Here is a 21,977-nt window from a genome sequence, read left to right on the forward strand (position 1 = left end):
CTTTAAATGCATTTTGAATTTGAATTTCATGTTGAAAACTATTTAGCGAAAATGAGATTGAACAAATCAAATAAACTTAGTTTGGAATAGAAAGCGCTTTCAATTAAAAGACAAGTGATCTATGTTGATTTGTGTGAAATAATAATAATAATAATTCAGTTAGAACAATGATGACGATGACGATTATTATTATTAGTAAATTACCTTTTCTTAATACGTTAGAAAAGGAGAAAAGGAAAAAAAAAAAAAAAAGAAACAACGGTCGAATGACTCCAACATTGAACGGATCAAATTCTAATTAGTGCTACTGCGTACTAAATAATTCAGTTTAGAACAATGATAAAACTAAAATTAAACATAGTATTTATTATTTATTTAATGTATATATGTTTAATGTTATGGCTTCACACAACCATCTTAAGACATTTGCTAATAAAATTCCAATTTAAAAAATTGATATTTTTCTCTATTCTTTATTATTTTTTATATCAATCCGTGTATATATATATTATAATATATGGTATTTACTTCGGTACGACGATAAATTTATATGTATCAGTACAATAAAAATATGGACAAATTAAAACACGATCTGTGGATTATGTTTTCCACGTCAATAATTGATTTTTCTTTTTTTAAATACATATCATATCAATGATTTTACTAAATCACCCTTATATTTTAATAAAAATAAAAATAAAATTTATTTAATTTTTATAAAAAGACTTAAATATTTATTTTTTGTATTGGACAAAAACAACCCTAATTCTTTAATTTAATCAAAATTCAATTAACTTTAGTTTTATAATTTTAAATCTGAATCAATATAAAAGTCAAAACCAAAATACATTTCATTATTCATATACACTAAAAAATTGCTTTGTTGATCATGAACCCTAATCTAATCTCTCCTATCTCCTTCGTATCAAAAAGAAAAATATATCTAAAAAATTGTTCTTCTTTGTATACCAATTTACTGATAAAGAACAACCTCACCTCTAATCTCTGCCGGACAGCAGCGGTATATCCTCAGTTCCTCACCCTCTCCCTTCCTCGTTGGATTCTGCCATTGCCCTTCCTCCCCTGATCTCGACTTAGTCATCGATCAATTCAAAGCTTCCTGTAGGTCTTATTCTTCTTCGCGTGTGCATCGATGCTTCGCCTTTTGCCCCAACGATTCCCAGGTGATTCTCTTTCCCCCTCTCATTTGATTCTCCGGTGTGCTTCTAATTCTAGCTGAACTTACTTGCCACCATGATCCAATGAGATTTTTAGTCGGTGTGCTTCCAATTCTAGCTGAACTTACTTGCCACCATGATCCAATGAGATTTTTAGTCTTTCCAAAAATTTAGTATCAAATGAACTGATTCTGATTCTGTTTTTTTAAGCGTTAAAACATAAAACTACCTTACTGCCTTAATATGTTCAATTTTGAGGGATTGAGTCCTGATGAATTATTTAGTTTTAAAAATATTTTTATTATTGGTATCAATTCACCGTTTTGATTTTTTTAGTATTACATAGCGCAAGTGACTTAAAGGTATTCTTCTAAGGTTTGAAGACACTACTAAGAAGAAAACATTAGAAGATGCTTCTTGTTTTGATTCATCCAACTCAAAGGTATTCCTTCATTCATTGCTTTGCCTGCATTATTTGAAACCTTGCCACTTCTTGTTGTTCATGGCTGCAAATCTTTTTATGAAATTCAACTTTTGTGTTACAAGCTATGGTGTGATGATCTATTGTGGCTTTATGTTGGTCTTATGGACCTTATTGTGATGATCACCAAGTGTTTGATTTTATGTCATTTAGACATTTACTAAGTACTGATTTGATTGTGTTCCTCTAAACCATATTGAATCAAAAGGAAAGGGTTCTGTGACTTTACTTTTTTGGTGCATATTGAAAACTTTTACATTTTTTCCTTCTAGTATTTAGGCATATTTTTCAAACGGGCACTTCCATCCTCTCACAATGAAATCATGCATATTCTTTCCCCTCTGTAGGGCAACAGAAGACTAGATGAAGATCGAGCATGCATCACTGATGCTGTCACTTGGAATTGTTTCAAAATTTTGGTTTTCAAGTATTGAGGATGTCTCTTTTTTATATTAGATTGGAGAGCAGGATTTCTAAATTGAATGCAAATTAAAGTGATGATTACATTCTCACAAAATGGATCCGCTGCCCTGGTCATATAAATTGGTCTTGCAACATCTTATAGAGAGAACCTTTTTTGGTGAATGGTACGAAATTTAGAGTCCACAAACTAACCGGCAAGTGCACCGGGTCGTACCAAGTATTACCTCAGGTGAATGAGGGTCGATCCCACGAGAATTGATGGATTAAGCAACAATGGTCAAGTGATTTGCTTAGTCAGACAAACAGAAAATGGTGTTTGAAGGTTCAAAAGCATTAAACAGTAATTCAAAAATTAAAATAGCAAGCAGTAAATTGATGAGAATAATATATGGAGAAACAGTTAAGGTTTCAGAGATATCTATTTTCTGGATTGACTTTTCTTACTAACTATTTTAATCATACAAGATTTAATTCATGGCAAACTATATGTGACTAAACCCTAATTCCTTAGACCTTTTTAATCTCCTCTAAAATTCATCAACCGCCAATTCCTTGGTCACTTAATTCCAATTAGAGGGTGAAGTTCAATTCTAGTTTATATGCCACAAAAACCCTAATTACCCAAATATAAGAGGATTATATGTCATGTATCCCATTAAGTCCAGATAATTAGAATTTAGGAGAAATTGTTTTCAAACTGTTGTTCAAGTAAAGAGCTTTTCCAAGTTATATAAGAACTCAATTAGAACAAGGGTCATACTTCCGTTCCACCCAAATTCATAAGATAAAGAACGAAAACAATTCTTGAAATATAAATCAAGACATGAATTAAAATAGAAAAATAATAGTATCAATTCATACAATAGACAGAGCGCCTAACCTTAACAGTGGAGGTTTAGTTGCTCGTGGTTCAGAGAGAAAATAAGGATTCGTAAAACTGTAAATTGCAGAATGAGGTGTAAGAGAAGAGATTCCGAAGGGCTGATTCTTTTTCCTTTTATATCTAATCCTAATCAATGTAAAATATATTTCCTAAAACTAAAATAATATCTTTTCCTATTTTAAAATAAAATACAAATTTAATCAAAATTAATTTGTCTTCATGCACAGCTTATATGGAAGCTTGGGGACCACTTTTATATTGAGGATCCATGCTAAACTTGGCTTTTCCCAAGTTCAGCGTGGAGAAGGCAGTGTGGTTTTTAGCGTGTCCTTTTGAGTCCACGCTGAACTTGGCTCAGCGTGGGATGTGGCATGTGCTTCCCTGGGAGCTTTCAAGTTCCACACTGAACTTGGCAGAGGCCAAGTTCAACGTGGAGGAGGCAGAGGTTGCTGGAGAAGAAGTGATGCGTGAGCATCTTTCCTATCTTTTCCTAGTAAATTTGCATTTAACTTGTTGAGTTTAATCAAGAATTAATTATCCTTTATCCACTATGGATGTTACTTTGAGTCGTGTGCAATTCTATTTATTTTAGGTAGTATTTGGCTGGATTTGATGAAGTTTCCGCAGAAAAAGAGAAGAAGGCGAATGATGCTGTCAACCCTGACCTCTCAGCACTCAAACCTGAATAACTCGAGTTACAGAGGTCCAATGGATGTGATTTTAGCAATGTTGGAAAGCTAACTTCTAGAGCTTTCCAACGATATATAATAGTCCACACTTCTCTCCCACCAATTCGGCCAAGGCTTCTCAAGTTAGGCGCAAGACAACAACAACAACAGGCAAACATAGGCGTGACTCACCAAGTAAGGCGCAATGAACCCCCAAGTTAGGCGCAAGGCAGAATCACAACATGCAATTGATACTTATTTACCTCAATTAAGGCGCAAGGTATCCTTCAAGTAAGGCGCAATGTCAAGCCAAGTTAGGCGTGCCTTCCTACGAAGCAAGTGGTCCCCATTCATCAATTGAAGATGCGCGGATTGCTTTAATTAATTCTGATTTAAATTTTATTTTTATTTTAAAATAGGAATAGATATTATTTTAGTTTTAGAAAATAAAATTTTAAATCAATTAGGATTAGATATAAAAGAAAAAAATAAACTTCTCTTCTATTACACCTCAGTCCAATTTACAGTTTACCAGAATCCTAGTTTTCACTCTTTTCCATGAGCAACCAAACCTCCACTGTTAAGGTTAGGAGCTCTGTCCATTGTGTTTATATTTTAATTCATGTTTTGATTCATTTAATTCAAGAACCGTTTTCATTCTTTATTTTATGAAATTGGGTGGAACGGAAGTATGACCCTCTTTCTAGTTGAGTTCTTGTATAACTTCGAAAAGCTCTTTATTTGAACAACAACTTGGAAACATATTCTCCTAAATTTATAATTATCTGGATTTAACGGGATACGTGAAATATAATCCTCTTATATTTGGATAATTAGAATTTTTGTGGCATAATAACTAGAATTAAACTTCACCTTCTAATTGGAATAAATTGACCAAGGAATTGGCGGTTGATGAGAGTTAGAGGAGACTAAAAAGGTCTAAGGAATTAGAGTTTAGTCACATATGGTTTGCCATGAATTAAATCTTGCATGATTAAAATAGTTATTAAGAAAAGTCAATCCGAAAAATAGATACCTCTGAAACCTTAACTGTTTCTCCATATAGTATTCCCAACTTATTTATTGCCTGTCTTCTGATATTATGAGTTTACTATTTAATGCTCTTTGAACTCTCAAACACTATTTTCTGTTTGTCTAACTAAGTAAATCACTTAACCATTGTTGCTTAGTCCATCAATCCTCATGGGATCGACCCACATTCACTTGAGGTACTACTTGGTACGACGCGGTGCACTTGCCAGTTAGTTTGTGGGTTATAAATTCCGCACCAAGTTTTTGGCGCCGTTGCTGGGGATTGATAGTGATTAACAACTATTAGTTGTTTGATTGCTTAGATTAGGCATTTTAATTTTAATTTTATTTAAATTTTGCTTTAGTATTTTTTGAAAAAAATAATAAATAAATAAATTGCATTAATTTTTTTCTTAATTTCTGAAATTAAGTTTGGTGTTTCCTAGTTAGTCTTATTTTAATTTTTCTTATTTAATTTTCCTAATAATTTCAAATTTTTTTCTTAATTTTAATAGTAATTTTCGAATTTGTGTTTGTTTTATTCAGTACTTTTATCTCTTTACACAGGGTACCTCACTGGGAATTCTCTGCACTCTGACGTAGAGAGTTCCATTCTTTCTTGTCTTCAGTCTGTGTATGCGCAGGAACAGAGACAAGGAACCTCTCTTAAACTTTGATCCTGAACCTGAAAGGACTTTTAGGCGATGTTTGCAACAAGCAAGGCTTTGCAAGGCTGCAGAATCCACTATGGATCCTAATAATGCTGCTAATGCCAACATGGCTAATCCGAATGGGAATGAACAACAAAGGAGAGTGCTTGGCTCTTACTCTGCTCCTACTGCAGATCTTTATGGAAAAAGCATTGTGGTGCCTCCTATAGCTGCGAACAAATTTGAGTTGAAGCCACAATTGGTCACCCTGGTGCAACAAAACTGCCAATATCATGGTCTTCCCCAGGAAGACCCAAATCAATTTATTTCTAATTTTCTGTAGATTTTTGATACTGTGAAGACAAATAGAGTGAATCTTGAGGTGTACAAACTCATGCTTTTCCCGTTTGTTATGAGGGATGGAGCAAAGCTATGACTAGATTCTCAACCCAAGGAGAGTTTGGATACTTGGGACAAGGTTGTTACTGAGTTTTTTACTAAATTTTTCTACCAAAGAAGCTGACTAAGCTTAGGGTGGAGGTTCAGATCTTTAGGCAGAAGGATGGTGAAACTCTTTATGAAGCTTGGGAGAGATACAAGCTACTGACTAGGCAATGCCCTCCGGACATGTTCTCCAAATGGACCTAACTAGATATCTTTTATGAAGATTTGGGTGAAATGTCCAAAATGTGCTTAGATAATTCCACAGGTGGTTCATTGCACAAGAAGAAGACACCGGAGGAGACTATTGAGCTTATTGAATTGGTTGCTAGCAACCAATACTTATACTCATCTAACAGGAATCCTGTGAACTCTGAGTCTCCTCAGACGAAGGGTATTATGGAAGTAGAAGCTCTTAATACTATTCTTGCTCAGAACAAGCTTATGTCTCAGCAAATAAATCTACTTACTCAATAGATGGGTGGCATGCTAGTCTCAGCTATCAGCACCCAAAATCTACTTCAAGAGGTCTCTTATGACATGACAGGTAATTTTGTGCAAAAGGATAATTATGATTATGTTCAATCCTCTTCTGAACAGGTCAATTACATGGGGAGTGGTCCTAGAAATCCCACTAATGATCCATATTCTAAGACATACAATCAGGGGTGGAGAAATCACCCAAATTTTGGGTGGAGGGACCAACCTCAGAGACCTCAGAATTTTAACAATAATTTTCAGGGTGGCTTCCAACAGAACAATCACAATAACCACCAATTACAATCTCATCAACAACAACCACCTCCGCAGGCAGATTCTAAATCCCAAGAAGAATCTAATTGGGAGATGATGAGGACTTTTATGCAGGAAACCAGAGCCTCCATTAGAAACTTGGAGGTGCAAATGGGCCAACTGAGCAAGCAAATACCTGAGAGGTCTGCAAGTACTTTTCCAGGTGATACAGTGGTGAACCCAAGAGAAGATTGCAAGGTTATTCAATTGAGAAGTGGTAAAGTAGCTGGCTCTGAGACCAAGATTAAAAGAGAGTTAGTTGAAAATGAAGCTCCAGAGGAGAAGAAGGAAGAAGTAGAACACGCCCCTCCAAAGCGTGTAGACAACCTGTTCTCTGACTCCCTTGACTCTTATCCTACATTACCAAAGGCTCCCGAATACAAGCCAAAAATGCCATATCCTCAAAGACTTTAGAAGGCTTCCAAAGAAAAGTAATTTTCTAAATTTTTAGATGTATTCAAGAAGCTACAGATCAACATTCCTTTTGCAGAGGCTCTTGAGCAAATACCTCTTTATGCAAAATTTATGAAAGAATTGTTGACCCACAAGAGGAATTGGAAGGAACAAGAAACAGTGGTGTTAACCAAGGAATGTAGTGCCATTATTCAACACAATCTTTCTGAGAAGATGCCAGATCCAGGGAGCTTCGTAATTCCTTGCACCATTGGAGATGTCACCATTCAGAGAGCTTTATGTGATCTTGGAGCTAGCATCAATCTCATGCCACTTTCAGTGATGAAAAGCTTCAAATTGAGGAGGTAAAACCCACTCATATTTCTCTTCAACTTGCTGATCTTTCTATTAAATTACCTGTTGTTGAAGATTTACTTGTGAAAGTAGAACCATTTATTTTTCCTGTTGATTTTGTTATATTAGACATGGAAGAGGAGGTAAAATCCTCTATTATACTTGGTAGACCCTTTTTAGCTACAGGTAGAGTTCTGATTGATGTGCAAAAGGGTGAATTAACCCTGAAGGTCAATAAAGAATAGGTGGTCCTTAATGTTTTTGAAGCTCTCAAGCACCTTAATGATTCTGAAGGGTGTATGAAAATATATGTTATTGAACCACTTGTTCAAGAGGTACTAAAAGTTGAGGTACTTGATGACATTCTGGATCCTATTTCTGAGTATAAATTAGTGAAAGTTGATGATTCACCACCCCAGAAGGCTATGATTCACACGCCTAAAGCAGAAGAGGAAGCCCCCAAGTTTGAGCTCAAACATTTACCTCCTTCTCTGAAATATGTGTTCTTGGGTGAAAATGATTCATATTCGGTGATTATTAGCTCTTCCCTGAAGCCTGAAGAGGAAGAGGCGCTTATTTCAGTGCTCAGGAGCCATAAAACAGCTCTTGGGTGGACCATTAGTGACTTGAAATGGATTAGTCCAACCAAGTGTATGCACAAGATCCTCCTTGAAGATGATGCTAAACCAGTTATGCAACTACAAAGGAGATCAATCTAACTATGAAAGAGGTGGTCCAAAAAGAGGTAATAAATTATGGGAAGCAGGTATTATTTACCCTATTTCTGACAGTCCTTAGGTAAGTCCTGTATAGGTAGTTCCCAAGAAAGCAGGGATGACAGTGATCAAGAATGAAAAGAATGAGCTTATTCCAACAAGAACAGTCACAGGTTGGAGAATGTGTATAGACTACAGGAGGCTCAACACTGCTACACAGAAGGATCATTTCCCCTGCCTTTCATTGATCAGATGCTTGAGAGGTTAGCTGGTCATGCTTTTTATTGTTTTCTAGATGGATATTCTGGATATAACCAAATTGCAGTGGACCCTCAAGATCAAGAGAAGACAGCATTCACATGCCCCTTTGGAGTATTTGCATATAGGAGAATGCCATTTGGACTTTGTAATGCTCCAGCAACTTTTTAGAGGTGCATGCTTTCAATTTTTTCTGATATGGTTGAAAAGTTCATTGAGGTATTTATGGATGATTTTTCTATTTTTGGTAATTCTTTTGAATCCTGCCTTAAACATTTATCTCTTGTCTTGAAACGGTGTCAAGAATCAAACCTTGTTTTAAATTGGAAAAAATGCCATTTTATGGTTACAGAAGGCATTGTTCTTGGACACCGGATTTCAAGTAAGGGGATTGAGGTTGACAGAGCAAAGGTGGAGGTAATTGAAAAATTACCACCACCAGCTAATGTTAAAGCAGTCAGGAGTTTCTTGGGTCATGCAGAATTTTATAGGAGATTTATAAAGGACTTTTCTAAAATTGCTAAACCATTGAGCAACCTGTTGGTTGTTGATGTTTCTTTTGTGTTTGATGCTGAATGTTTGCATGCTTTTGAAACTCTGAAAGCAAACCTTACCTCTGCTCCCATTATAGCTCCCCCGACTGGAATTTACCATTTGAATTGATGTGTGATGCTAGTGACTTTGCTATAGGAGCTGTTTTAGGAAAGAGGCATGGTAAGCTTATACATGTCATTTACTATGCCAATCGTGTGTTAAATGATGCCCAAAAGAATTACACAACTACAGAAAAAGAATTATTAGTTATTGTGTATGCTGTTGATAAGTTTAGGTCCTATTTAATTGGTTCTAAAGTTATTGTTTATACTGATCATGCTGCTTTGAAGTACCTTCTAACCAAGCAGGACTCTAAACCAAGATTAATTAGATGGGTGTTACTCCTTCAGGAGTTTGATATTGAAATAAAAGACAGGAAATGGTCAGAAAATCAAGTAAGTAACTGACCATCTCTCCAGAATTGAGCCTGAAGCAAGAGTACAAACACCGACAGCTGTGATTGAGACGTTTTCGGATGAGCAATTATTCCTCATTCAGTAGGCTCCGCCATGATTTGCAGACATTACGAATTATAAGGCCATGAATTTTATTCCAAATGAGTACAGTAAGCAACAAGTGAAAAAGCTATTGACTGATGCAAAGTACTACATTTGGGAGGAACTGTACCTTTTTAAAAGGTGTTCAGATGGTATAATCCGAAGATGTGTCCCAGATGAAGAAACCCAGCAGATTCTTTGGCACTGTCATGGTTCTGATTATGGAGGCCACTTTGGTGGTGAAAGGACAGCTACAAAGGTCCTTCAGAGCGGGTTTTACTAGCCGACTCTCTTAAGAGATTCAAGAGAATTTGTGAAGCACTGTGACAGATGAGAAAAAGCCACGAATCTCTTTGCCAACCATGAAATGCCATAGCAGGAAATTCTTGAGATTGAGTTGTTTGATGTGTGGGGTATTGATTTCATGGAACCCTTCCCTCCCTCACATTCAAACAACTACATTCTTGTGGCAGTTGATTATGTGTCCAAGTGGGTAGAAGTCGTGGCTCTACCCACCAATGATGCCAAAGTAGTGATGAGCTTTCTTCAGAGATATATTTTTATCCGGTTTGGTGTCCCAAGGACACTCATTAGTGATGGTGGAAGCCACTTCTATAACAAACAGCTGGACTCTCTTCTGCAGAGATATGGAGTTCGTCATAAAGTGGCAACCCCCTATCACCCTCAGACAAGCGGACAGGTTGAAGTTTCCAACAGGGAACTTAAGAGGATTCTAGAGAAGACCGTCAGTGTTTCAAGAAAGGACTGGTCTAGGAAGCTTGATGATGCTCTCTGGGCATACCGAATAGCTTACAAGACTCCTATTGGCATGTCCCCTTATCAGTTGGTCTATGGCAAAGCCTGTCACTTGCCAGTTGAGCTGGAGCATAAAGCTTACTGGGCAATCAGGTATCTGAATCTTGATTCAGAGGCTGCAGGAATTAAAAGAATGCTTCAGCTGAATGAGCTTGATGAATTCAGACATTCAGCCTATGAGAATGCCAAGCTCTATAAGGAGAGAACCAAGTTATTGCATGACAAGAAGATTGCCATCAGAGTCTTTGAGCCAGGACAGAGAGTGATTCTGTATAATTCAAGGCTCAAACTCTTTTCCAGAAAGTTGAAATCTCGGTGGTCAGGACCGTTTGTGGTTACCAGAGCTTCACCATATGGTCATGTAGAAGTTCAAGAGGAGAATTCTGACAGAAAATTTACAATAAATGGCCAGAGGTTGAAGCACTATCTTGGAGGCAAAATTGATCGTCAGAGGTCCGCTCATCTGCTGAATTAGCAAAACTGACCGTCAAGCTAGTGACATTAAAGAAGCGCTTGTTGGGAGGAAACCCGATGATTTTGTATCCTTAGTTATTTTTCCATTGAGTTGATTATATTATTTATTTGATTTTTATTGAGTTTTTACTATTTTTCTTTTTACGTCTGTTTAGATCATGCAGAATTTTTGAAACAGAACAGTTTCCTGAAACAGAGCTACAGGATGCGCAGAGAAGAATTTCATTCGGGAAGGTCTGTGCCTAACTTGAGAATTTCAAGTTAGGCGCCACAGGATACTATTCAAGAAGAATTTCATTCGGGAGGGTCTGCGCCTAACTTGAGAATTTTTCATATTAGGCGCCGCATGATACGCATCAAGAACCACTACTCTCGGGAGGGTCTGCGCCTAACTTGAGAATTTTTCAACTTAGGCGCAAGATATGGTGACTCCACTCAAGTTAGGCGCAAAGAAGCACAAGTTAGGCGCCTGAATCTTTGGCACACTTGGGAGGCTCTGCGTAAGGCGCAGCAACGAAGGCCTCCAACCAAGTTAGGCGCAAGCCTTTGCCCCTTGTACCAAGTAAGGCGCAGGACACGCCCCTTGTACCAAGTAAGGTGCAGGACACACCTCTGAATTCAAGTAAGGCGTGCTGGGGAAGGCATGGTGCCAAGTTGGGCGCAGCCTCAATTCAAGTAAGGCGCAAGGCCTTGCTACTTAGCCCAAGTAAGGCGCGGTCATATTGTTTCTAAACCAAGTAAGGCACAGCCTTACTTCCATGGTCCCCTCCCCACCTTAAGTCCCCCCAACCCCATATCATATCATATCATACCTGAACCAAATCCCCTTCAACCCTTGCCAACCAATTCAAATATACTTTCCCTTTTTCCAAGATCAACTCGTGCCTATATAAGCCCCCCTTAACCGTGCCAACCCCTTCCCAACCCTCTAGTACCTGCGCACTAGCCCCTCTTCCCTATATATTCCCCTATCCCCTTGACTACCTTTCTTCTCCACCCCTCTCCTGCATCCCTGTCCATCCTCTCCTTTCCAATATATTCTCCCCCTCCTTCCAACACTAACCCGTGACTCCCCTCCCCACCTACCCGATTAAACCTTCCCAGCCCCTCTCCTATTTAAACCCCCTTCTAACCCTCCATCACACACAGCAAAACACTTCCTCTCTTCCTTCCTTTCTTTCTTCGGATACACCACACTCACACACGTTCAACCTTCCACCACCCCACATTCCCTCCTTCCGTCATTAACCCGTGGCCAACTCCACCTCCCCTTCCCAAAATCTTCCTTGTTTCCTTAACCACAAACACATCCCACCCTCTCCCCTCGTCCCCTTTTTCTTTTTCTGTTTTAGTTTTTTTTTATATAATTCAAAAAAAATAGGAAATATTTTTTTAGCATTGTCTTTTATTTTTTGCTATTTGAATTTCTGTTTTTCTTTCTTCTTCACCTTTGTATTTCTTTAGTTTGCTCGGAGACGAGCAAAATTTTTAAGTTTGGTGTTGTGTCGCTCTGCTTTCTATTTTTCTTTCTGTTTTTCTGTTGTAATGGCACCCAAGACTACCACATCTTCAAAGAAAAGAAAAGGAAAAGAACTGGCCACTAGTTCTCATGACACGCACAGATTCAGGTCCAAGATCCATGAAGAATATTTTTATGAGTATACTACAAAGAGGCCTGTGGTTCCGGAGGTAAGATTTGCACTGAAGCCAGATGACTATCCGAAAATTCAGTCTCAAATTGACAGCAGAGGGTGGAATTTTATGTGCAACCTGCACACAGAGGTTGGGCAATTAATGGTCCAAGAGTTTTATGGAAACCTCTGGATCACATATAAGGACGTTGAGGGAGTAAATGAGAAGACTTATGAAAGTTATGTAAGAGGCAAGATCATCAGATTCAGCCCAACACGCGTCAGAGAAGCTCTCCACCTGCTGTATCCACCTCAGCTAGCCCCCAGTTATAGTTAGCGAATGGATAATAATTAGGAGCTGAATCTGGTTATTGAAAAATTATGCATTTCGGGTTCTCAGTGGAGGCTAGGTGTTGAGGGAAAGCTGAATCATTTAAAGAGCGCTGATCTTGTCCCTTTAGCTAAAGGATGGTTGGATTTCATTCGAAGGTCCATCATGCCTACTAGCAATTGGTCCAAATGCACTATGAACCGGGCTGTCATGATTTACAGCATCATACAGGGAGAAGTGGTGGAGGTGGAGGATATTATCCCAGAGCAGATATACAAGATTGCCTCTAGTCCCTATAAGAAAGCTAGTCTCGGATTCCCACATTTGATTTATCGCCTGTGTGAAGCAGCAGGGGTAAGAATAGAGAATGATATCCCCATCTCTGTTGAGAAACCAATTACAAAGAAGAGAATAGAGACCCACAGAGAATAGCACAGAGTCCGCATGGAAGAGCAGGTTGAAGAGGAAGCTCAGCAGGATCAGCCACCACCTCAGGGACAGCATGACCTTCCTCAGGAATATTGGCAGCAGCTCACCACCTCTATTGAGCAGATGAGAGTCGCGAATGATATCCGCTAGCAATAGCACACTGCGTATGTGGAGGAGATGAGAGCGGTACAGGACAGTCGTTGGGCACACCTCTGCACCACCCTTGATGAGATGCGGGCTACTCAGGAATTTTAACGGCAGGAGATTCATCAGCTGCAATAGGACTACAGTCGCCTGAGAGGACCTTACAGAGCACATCTTGAGGAGAGAGATCCCCACGAGGGAGATTAAGGTGGTCTAGTTATTTTCACCTTCTATCATAGTCTGCCATTACTTTAATATACTCCTGTTTTCTGTTATTTTGCTTTATTGATCACATGATCCTTTATTATTTAAATTTCTAGGTTCTAGTTTAGTTCTGTTATTTTCAAAATTTCTGTTAGTTGCTTTAATTCTGAAAGGTGTCTCATGTATTGCTCACTGAACTTGAAATCAAAAAGAAAGAAGAAAAAGGGGATGTAATGCATGAGAAATTGAGTTTTTTTCTTAAGAGTAGTCTCATTTAATCAAATGTGGTGGTGTTTTCTGTGATTCTGAATGCATGACAAAAACCGTGCATGTTTGAATTTGAATCAAGGAATGTTGACGTATAAGGAAAAGGAATTTAGAGAAGTATTATGAATTTTCTGAAATTAGTGACAGTTAATCCTTGAAGCAAAAGAAACAGCAAAAAAAAGAGGATATAAAAGCAAGGTCCAAGGCTCTGAGCATCAATGACTAGGGAGGTTAGACATGATTAAAAGCTCAAAGAGTTGTTTCCCTAGTCATATGCTTGTGGTGTTCTTGTGTCAAGTAATCCTTGAGACAAAATATTTAGAGTCGAGATCAATTGTAATTGGTAGAGTATGCCAAAGGCTTTGAGCACTACTGTCTGGGAGTAGCTGAAAGAAAAATCAGAACTTCAAAAGAGTTCCCCAGTTAAGTGCTTGTGGTGTTCTTGTGTCAATTAACCCTTGAGACAGAACATTTAAAGTCACGGCTAGGCTCTAGGTGCAAAGCACCAGTTAATTGAGAATTAAGGGATATCTGCTATGTTCAAGGATTTAACTAAGGTATAAAGATAAGAGAACTCATAATATGATCGGGATTCTAATTCCGCATGACATTGACATTCCTCTGATTCAAAGGAGAGTGAGATGCCAAAACTGTTTAGAATTGCAATAGATAAATCCCACTTTAAGAAGAGACACAAGCATAACTGAACTCTCACCTCTCATGCAAATTCACGTCTCAATCTTATATTATTTTGGGTTGCTTGAGGACAAGCAACAATTCAAGTTTGGTGTTGTGATGCGTGAGCATCTTTCCTATCTTTTCCTAGTAAATTTGCATTTAACTTGTTAAGTTTAATCAAGAATTAATTATATTTTAGCCACTATGGATGTTACTTTGAGTCTTGTGTAATTCTGTTTATTTTAGGTAGCATTTGACTGGATTTGATGGAGTTTCCGCAGAAAAAGAGAAGAAGGCGAATGATGTTGTCAACCCTGACCTCTCTGTACTCAAACCTGAATAACTCAAGCTACAAAGGTCCAATGAACGTGATTTCAGCAGCGTTGGAAAGCTAACTTCCAGAGCTTTCTAACGATATATAATAGTCCACACTTTTCTCCCACCAATTCGGCCAAGGCTGCGCCTAACTTGAGATTTCTCAAGTTAGGTGCAAGACAACAACAACAACACGCAACCATAGGCGTGACTCACCAAGTAAGGCGCAATGAACCCCCAAGTTAGGCGCAAGGCAGAATCACAACACGCAATTGATACTTACTTACCTCAAGTAAGGTGCAAGGTATCCTTCAAGTAAGGCGCAATGTCAAGCCAAGTTAGGCGTGCCTTCCTACGAAGCAAGTGATCCCCATTCATCAATTGAAGACGCACGGATTGCTTTAATTAATTCTGATTTAAACTTTATTTTTATTTTAAAATAGGAAAAGATATTATTTTAGTTTTAGAAAATAGAATTTTAAATCAATTAGGATTAGATATAAAAGAAAAAAAGAAACTTCTCTTCTATTGCACCTCAGTCCAATTTACAGTTTACCAGAATCCTAGTTTTCACTCTTTTCTATGAGCAACTAAACCTCCACTGTTAAGGTTAGGAGCTCTGTCTATTGTATCGATTGATTCTATTGTTTTTGTATTTTAATTCATGTTTTGATTCATTTAATTCAAGAACTGTTTTCGTTCTTTATTTTATGAAATTGGGTGGAACGGAAGTATGACCCTCTTTCTATTTGAACAACAGCTTGAAAACATATTCTCCTAAATTTCTAAATATCTGGATTTAATGGGATACGTGAAATATAATCCTCTTATATTTGGATAATTAGGATTTTTGTGGCATAATAACCAGAATTAAACTTCACCCTCTAATTGGAATAAATTGACCAAGGAATTGAATGTTGACGAGAGTTAGAGGAGACTAAAAAGGTCTAAGGATTTAGGGTTTAGTCACATATGGTTTGCCATCAATTAAATCTTGCATGATTAAAATAGTTATTAAGAAAAGTCAATCCAGAAAATAGATACTTCTGAAACCTTAACTGTTTCTCCATATAGTATTCCCAACTTATTTATTGCCTGTCTTCTGATATTCTAAGTTTACTGTTTAATGCTCTTTGAACTCTCAAACACTATTTTCTGTTTGTCTAACTAAGTAAATCACTTAACCATTGTTGCTTAGTCCATCAATCCTTGTGGGATCGACCCTCATTCACTTGAGGTACTACTTGCTACGACTCGGTGCACTTGTCAGTTAGTTTGTGGGTTATAAATTCCGCACCAAGTTTTTGGTGCCGTTGCCGGGGATTGATAGTGATTAACAACTATTAGTTGTTTGATTGCTTAGATTTGGCGTTTTAATTTTAATTTTATTTAAATTTTGCTTTAATATTTTCAAAAAAAATAATAAATAAATAAATAAATAGCACAAATATTTTTCTTAATTTCTGAAATTAAGTTCGGTATTTCCTAGTTAGTCTTATTTTAATTTTTCTTATTTAATTTGCCTAATAATTTCAAATTTTTTTGTCTTAATTTTAATAGTAATTTTCGAATTTTAGTGTTTGTTTTATTCAGTACTTTTATCTCTTTACACATGGTACCTCACTGGAAATTTTTTACACTCTGACGTAGAGAGTTCCATCCTTTCTTGTCTTCTGTCTGTGTATGCGCAGGAACAGAGACAAGAAACCTCTCTTAAACTTTGATCCTGAACCTAAAAGGACTTTCAGGCGACGTTTGCAACAAGCAAGGCTTTGCAAGGTTGCAGAATCCACTATGGATCCTAATAATGCTGCTAATGCCAACATGGCTAATCCGAATGGGAATGAGTAACAAAGAAGAGTGCTTGGCTCTTACTCTACTCCTGCTGCAGATCTTTATGGAAAAAGCATTGTGGTGCCACTTATAGCTGCGAACAACTTTGAGTTGAAGCCACAATTGGTCACCCTGGTGCAACAAAACTGCCAGTATCATGGTCTTCTCCAGGAAGACCCAAATCAATTTATTTCTAATTTTCTGCAGATTTGTAATTATTTCTGTTTGAGTGCAAGGAGGTCAGGATTGACAGCATCATTTGCTTTCTTCCTTTTCTGCTACAAAATTCCGTCAAATCCATCCGAATGCTACCTGAAATAAATAGAATTGTGCACAATTCAAAGTAGCATCCATAGTGGCCAAAAGATATTTAAATTTTGATTAAACTTAGCAATTCAAGTACAAATTCACAAGGAAAAGATAGATAAGATGCTCACACATCACAACACCAAACTTGAATTGTTGCTTGTCCTCAAGCAACCAAAATAAGTGCATGATCAAGATGTGAATTTGCATGAGAAGTGGGAGTTTAGTCATGCTCAAGTCTATTCTTAAAATGGGGTTTATTCATTGTAACTCTGAACAATTTTGGTATCTCACTCTCTTTTGAATCAGAGAAATGTCAGTATCATTCGGAATTGGAATCCGGATCATATTATGAATTCTCTGATCTTTATACTCCAGTTTAATCCTTGAACACATCAAAATTTACTTTAATTCTCTTTTCTTTGGTGCTTTGCACCTTGAGCCTAGCAGTGAGTTTAAATGTTTTGTCTCAAGCTTTACTTGACACAGAAACACCACAAACACTTGATTGGGAAAATCTCTTGAAGTTCTGATTTTTCTTTCAACTACTCCCAGACAGTGGTGCTCAAAGCCTTTGGCATACTCTGCTGAATGCAATTGATCTCGACTCTAAATGTTCTGTCTCAAGGATTACTTGACACAAGAACACCACAAGCATATGACTAGGGAAACAACTCTTTGAGTTTTTTTTATCATGTCTGACCTCCCTAGTCATTGATACTCAGAGCCTTGGACCTTGCTTTTATTTTTCTTTTGCTGTTTCTTTTACTTCAAGAATTAAGCTTTTGTTTAATTCAGAAAATTCATAATAGTTCTCTAAATTCCTATTCCACATACATCAACATCCTTTGATTTAAATTCAAATATGCACTGTTCATGTCATGCATTCAGAATCACAAATAATACCACCACATTTAAGTAAATAAGACTATTCTTTAATATAAACTCAATCTTTTCATGCATCACATGACTTTCTATTTTTTTTTCTTTTGATTTCAAGCTCAATGAGCAATACATGAGACACTCTTTTTCAGCATAAAAAAAATCAAATAACAAAATAAACGATAAATTAAACTAGAACCTAGGAATTGAAATAATAACTGATCATGCAATAGCAAAATAAACAGAAAACAGAAACCTAATCATAATAAGAACGGGAGAAAATATAGAATAAAAGGAACTTAACCACCTCAGTTATCCTAGTGGCCATCTCATTCTTCTAGCTGTGCTCCTCCGTGGAGATGATTCGTCTCCCTTTGGTGCTATTAAAATAAACAGAAAAGCCAAAAGCGAAGTAACAATACCAAACTTAAAAGTTTTCTTGTCCTCAAGCAAAGAAGAATTGAAAATAGAGAGGGACATAAAAAGACAGACGGAAGAGGAAAAACAAATATTAGTATATAAAAAAATAGAAAAATAAAAGGACAAGAGAACTTTGGTGTCTAATTTTTTTGGACTATATTAACCCTACAATAAACTATTTCATAAAGCAAATTAAAAGGACAAAATAGACATAAATTTTTTTTTGAAAAATCCAATAACTTCCCACTAAAATGAAAGCAGTTTTGTTACTTCTATAACTATAATAGCACATCTTCCATTGCCTCCATCCACTGCAGTTTGGTTTTTACTTTTTTATATTTTTCTTGCTGTTCTGTTATTCTCCTTTCTTCAACACTCTCGCCTCCATTCTCTTCCATTACCTTCATCCACTGCAGTTGCAAATTTCCTTCAATTTGCAGCAGTTACTACTTTTGCGTGTAACATTCACTTATATCTCTTCTTCTCTTTAGTTTACTTATCTAATCTATATTTTCAGTCATTTCTCTGCCTTTTTAATTCATTTTCAACTTTTGACATATAAAAATAGTACTATATCTCCTTTTGTTTTTATCAATTTAATGTAAAAAGAAATAATTTTTTTTGTCTTATCAATTTGATACAGAAAGAAAACCGTTTCTTTTTATTTGATATCTGTTTTTATATTTTTTTATATGTCTTTGACTATCAATGATTGAATGAAAATTTCATCTATAACAATATATAATGGGAATACAGAAGGTTTGGTATCCAATTTTTTTTTATTTTGTCCCTACTTTTATAATCTAAAACTACATACTTAGTCACGTAATCACGTTCTATAAATTTTATATTAACCCACGAGAAAATTATGTAACTGCTTTATTTTCAACCCTCAAAGAAATTTTAAAAAATTGATCACTCTCAATCGCAAGATTATAAAAATGGCTCTATTTGCAAAATAGTTTAAACAAGGTAATTTTTTTTAATTAAATGTATAAAGAATAATTTTTTTCTTTAATTATCATATTATTTTAATTTAATATACTCTTGATACTTATATCTATAACAATATATAAAGCCAACACAGAGAGTTGACCATGACTTTGGTGTCCAATTTTTTTGGACTATATTAACCCTACAATAAACTATTTCATAAAGCAAATTATAAGGACAAAATAGATATAAAAATTTGTTTTGAAAAATCCAATAACTTCCCACTAAAATGAAAACAGTTTTGTTACTTCTATAACTATAATAACACATCTTCTATTGCCTCTATCCACTACAGTTTGGTTTTTACTTTTCTATATTTGTCTTACTGTTCTGTTATTCTCCTTTCTTAGCTTCAACACTCTCGCCTCCATCCTCTTCCATTGCCTTCATCCACTGCAATTGCAAATTTCCTTCAGTTTGCAGCAGTTACTACTTTTACGTGTAACATTCACTTATATCTCTTCTTCTCTTTAGTTTATTTATCTAATCTATATTTTCAGTCATTTCTCTGCCTTTTTAATTTATTCCCAATTTTTGACATATGAAAATAGTACTATATCACCTTTTGTTTTTATCAATTTAATGTAAAAAGAAATAATTTTTTTAGTTTTATCAATTTGATGCAGAAAGAAAACCATTTCTTTTGATTTGATATCTGTTTTTATCTTTTTTTATATGTCTTTGACTATCAATGATTGAATGAAAATTTCATAAATATTTTGTTTTTTTTAATTGCTTTGTAATATTTTTTTTTATTTTCTAAAATATTGATTATGTAGAGTATTATATTTGAAATTTGAATACATAAATATTTACTTTGAAACTAAATTAAATTATTAATTTTTTCTACCACAATATTATTTATTTTGCATATTGGCTAAGTTATTTGATTGGCATATACATAGGACGCAAGAAAGTTCGCACCTATCAAGGATTCGTTAAAAACATTAATATGTTAATTTCCTAAACTATCTAAGTACTGAATTTGATATTTAATTATATAGAGTAGTAGGTTTAACATTTATTAATTTCCTAAATTTGTATTGCAAGAAAATTAATTAATTTAATATTATTCATTTGTCACATAATTAACATATAAAAGATAAAAAAAACCTACACCTACCAATGGTAGAATGAAAAATTCTCACACATATTTTGTTAATTTCTTTTTTTTATTTGTAATCTATTTTACATTGGATAATATTATTTTTTATTGATTATTAGTTTGACAGATAACACAATAAATGTAGCAATATAAGAACTTTGTTAATTAATTTTTCAAATAATCTGGCGACCTAAGATAAGAATTTTGTTAATTGATTTTATTAATCTCTTTTTTATTTTTAATCTATTTTATATTTGATAATATTATTTTTTATTAATTATTAGATTGACATATAAAATTTAAATGTGGTAAGATAAGAACTATGTTATGATTATTTTCTTCTCTTTATTTTTCTATCTCATGAGCCATGTAAGTTTTAATTTATTATTTTTCTATATATATATATATATATATATATTCTATTTTTTAACTATTTTATTTTATTATGTTTTTTAATTTATTTTATTATATTATTCTTTTACTTTGAAAATTTTAAGGCCTAATGATCTTTCGTTTAAACGATTCGAATTATATGATCAAGAAGTAGTTCAAGAGAATATAGGTTTGAATTTTAGTAATTTATTAAGTCTAATTATTATATAAAAAGTTAAAAATATTCTGAACTTAAAAAACTATTTAATAATAAAATTGAGTTTGTTCAAAATCTTAGAGATAGAGTGAGAAAGAGAAAGTTAAAATTTTTAAACTAATTATAAAAATTTACCACCATAAAAAATATTAAGTAACTATTTTAAATGGATAGTATTCAAATGACAAGCAACATAATATAAAGATTTGCATTAGATTATAAAAATTAATCCCATCCTAATAATACAGTGGTATTATTTCAAAACATGTAAAATAAAATAATAAAATATACTTTAATTAATGTGCACAATAAAATAAATGTGAAACTTAGATAGTAGCAGTCAAACATGAATAACAATGGTTGCCTTTTATCCTAAGGTACTATATTAAATTACGACTTAATTTTTTAATTATTAATTAAAAAACATACAATTATGTATTATTTTTTATTTAGTTAAAAATAATATATTTTGAGATTGTTTTTTGGGATTACTGACATCAAATTTTGATAATTTGAAAAAAAATTTAAATGCTTTATATCTTACTTCTTTTAACAAAACTTCAACAACTCATAAAAGTTAATAGAATAGATGGTTATAAATCAAAGTGATAGACAAGATTAAAAGTTGCGATAATAATACTTGGTGATAATTAATTACGGTCGGGTTAAGAGAAGGTGGAAGGAGAAGAAAAAAAAGAGAAAGGAGAACAAGGTAATATAATAATGGCGATGAGATAATAACAAGTTTGATTTTGTTACACATAATTTTTAACTAATAATCTTGAAGTGTTTATATAGTTATTTATATGGTCAATAAATCTGACAGTTTTTCAAGAATCGAGAAGTTATCGATAAGGAGATGTATGATGAATTATGAATGATTTTTATACTCTCCTATTTTGCTTATTAATTATTCTTATAGTTTGATATTTAAAACAAAAAAAATAAGCATTCTCATTACTTCTATTTTTCATTATTTATAAAAAATGAAGGCTTTTTCATATTTAGATCCATATTTTGACCTACCACTTAAAAAAGATGAAGACAATGCAAATATGAATATCCATAATATTTATGTAAAAATTATCTTTTGTAAATAACTAATATGTATTTTGGTTTATATATACTCTTTTTGAATCAGGATAATGTTATTATCATTATTTTTAAAATTATATTTTTTCTGATAATATATATATACTT

The 21,977-nt window shown here is 34.7% G+C and overlaps 1 long non-coding RNA gene across 1 annotated transcript in view; it reads left to right on the forward strand.

Annotated features, from left to right (window-relative positions):
- Nucleotides 1,291-21,977, forward strand: part of LOC110267861 — a 26,723-nt gene continuing 6,036 nt past the window's right edge. Inside the window, exon 1 of the long non-coding RNA XR_002355810.1 lies at nucleotides 1,291-1,620. This is a non-coding gene — a long non-coding RNA (uncharacterized LOC110267861). The remainder of the gene's footprint in view (nucleotides 1,621-21,977) is intronic.

This window comes from Arachis ipaensis, chromosome B10 (assembly GCF_000816755.2).
Source record: "Arachis ipaensis cultivar K30076 chromosome B10, Araip1.1, whole genome shotgun sequence".
NCBI classification, from domain to species: Eukaryota; Viridiplantae; Streptophyta; class Magnoliopsida; order Fabales; family Fabaceae; genus Arachis; species Arachis ipaensis.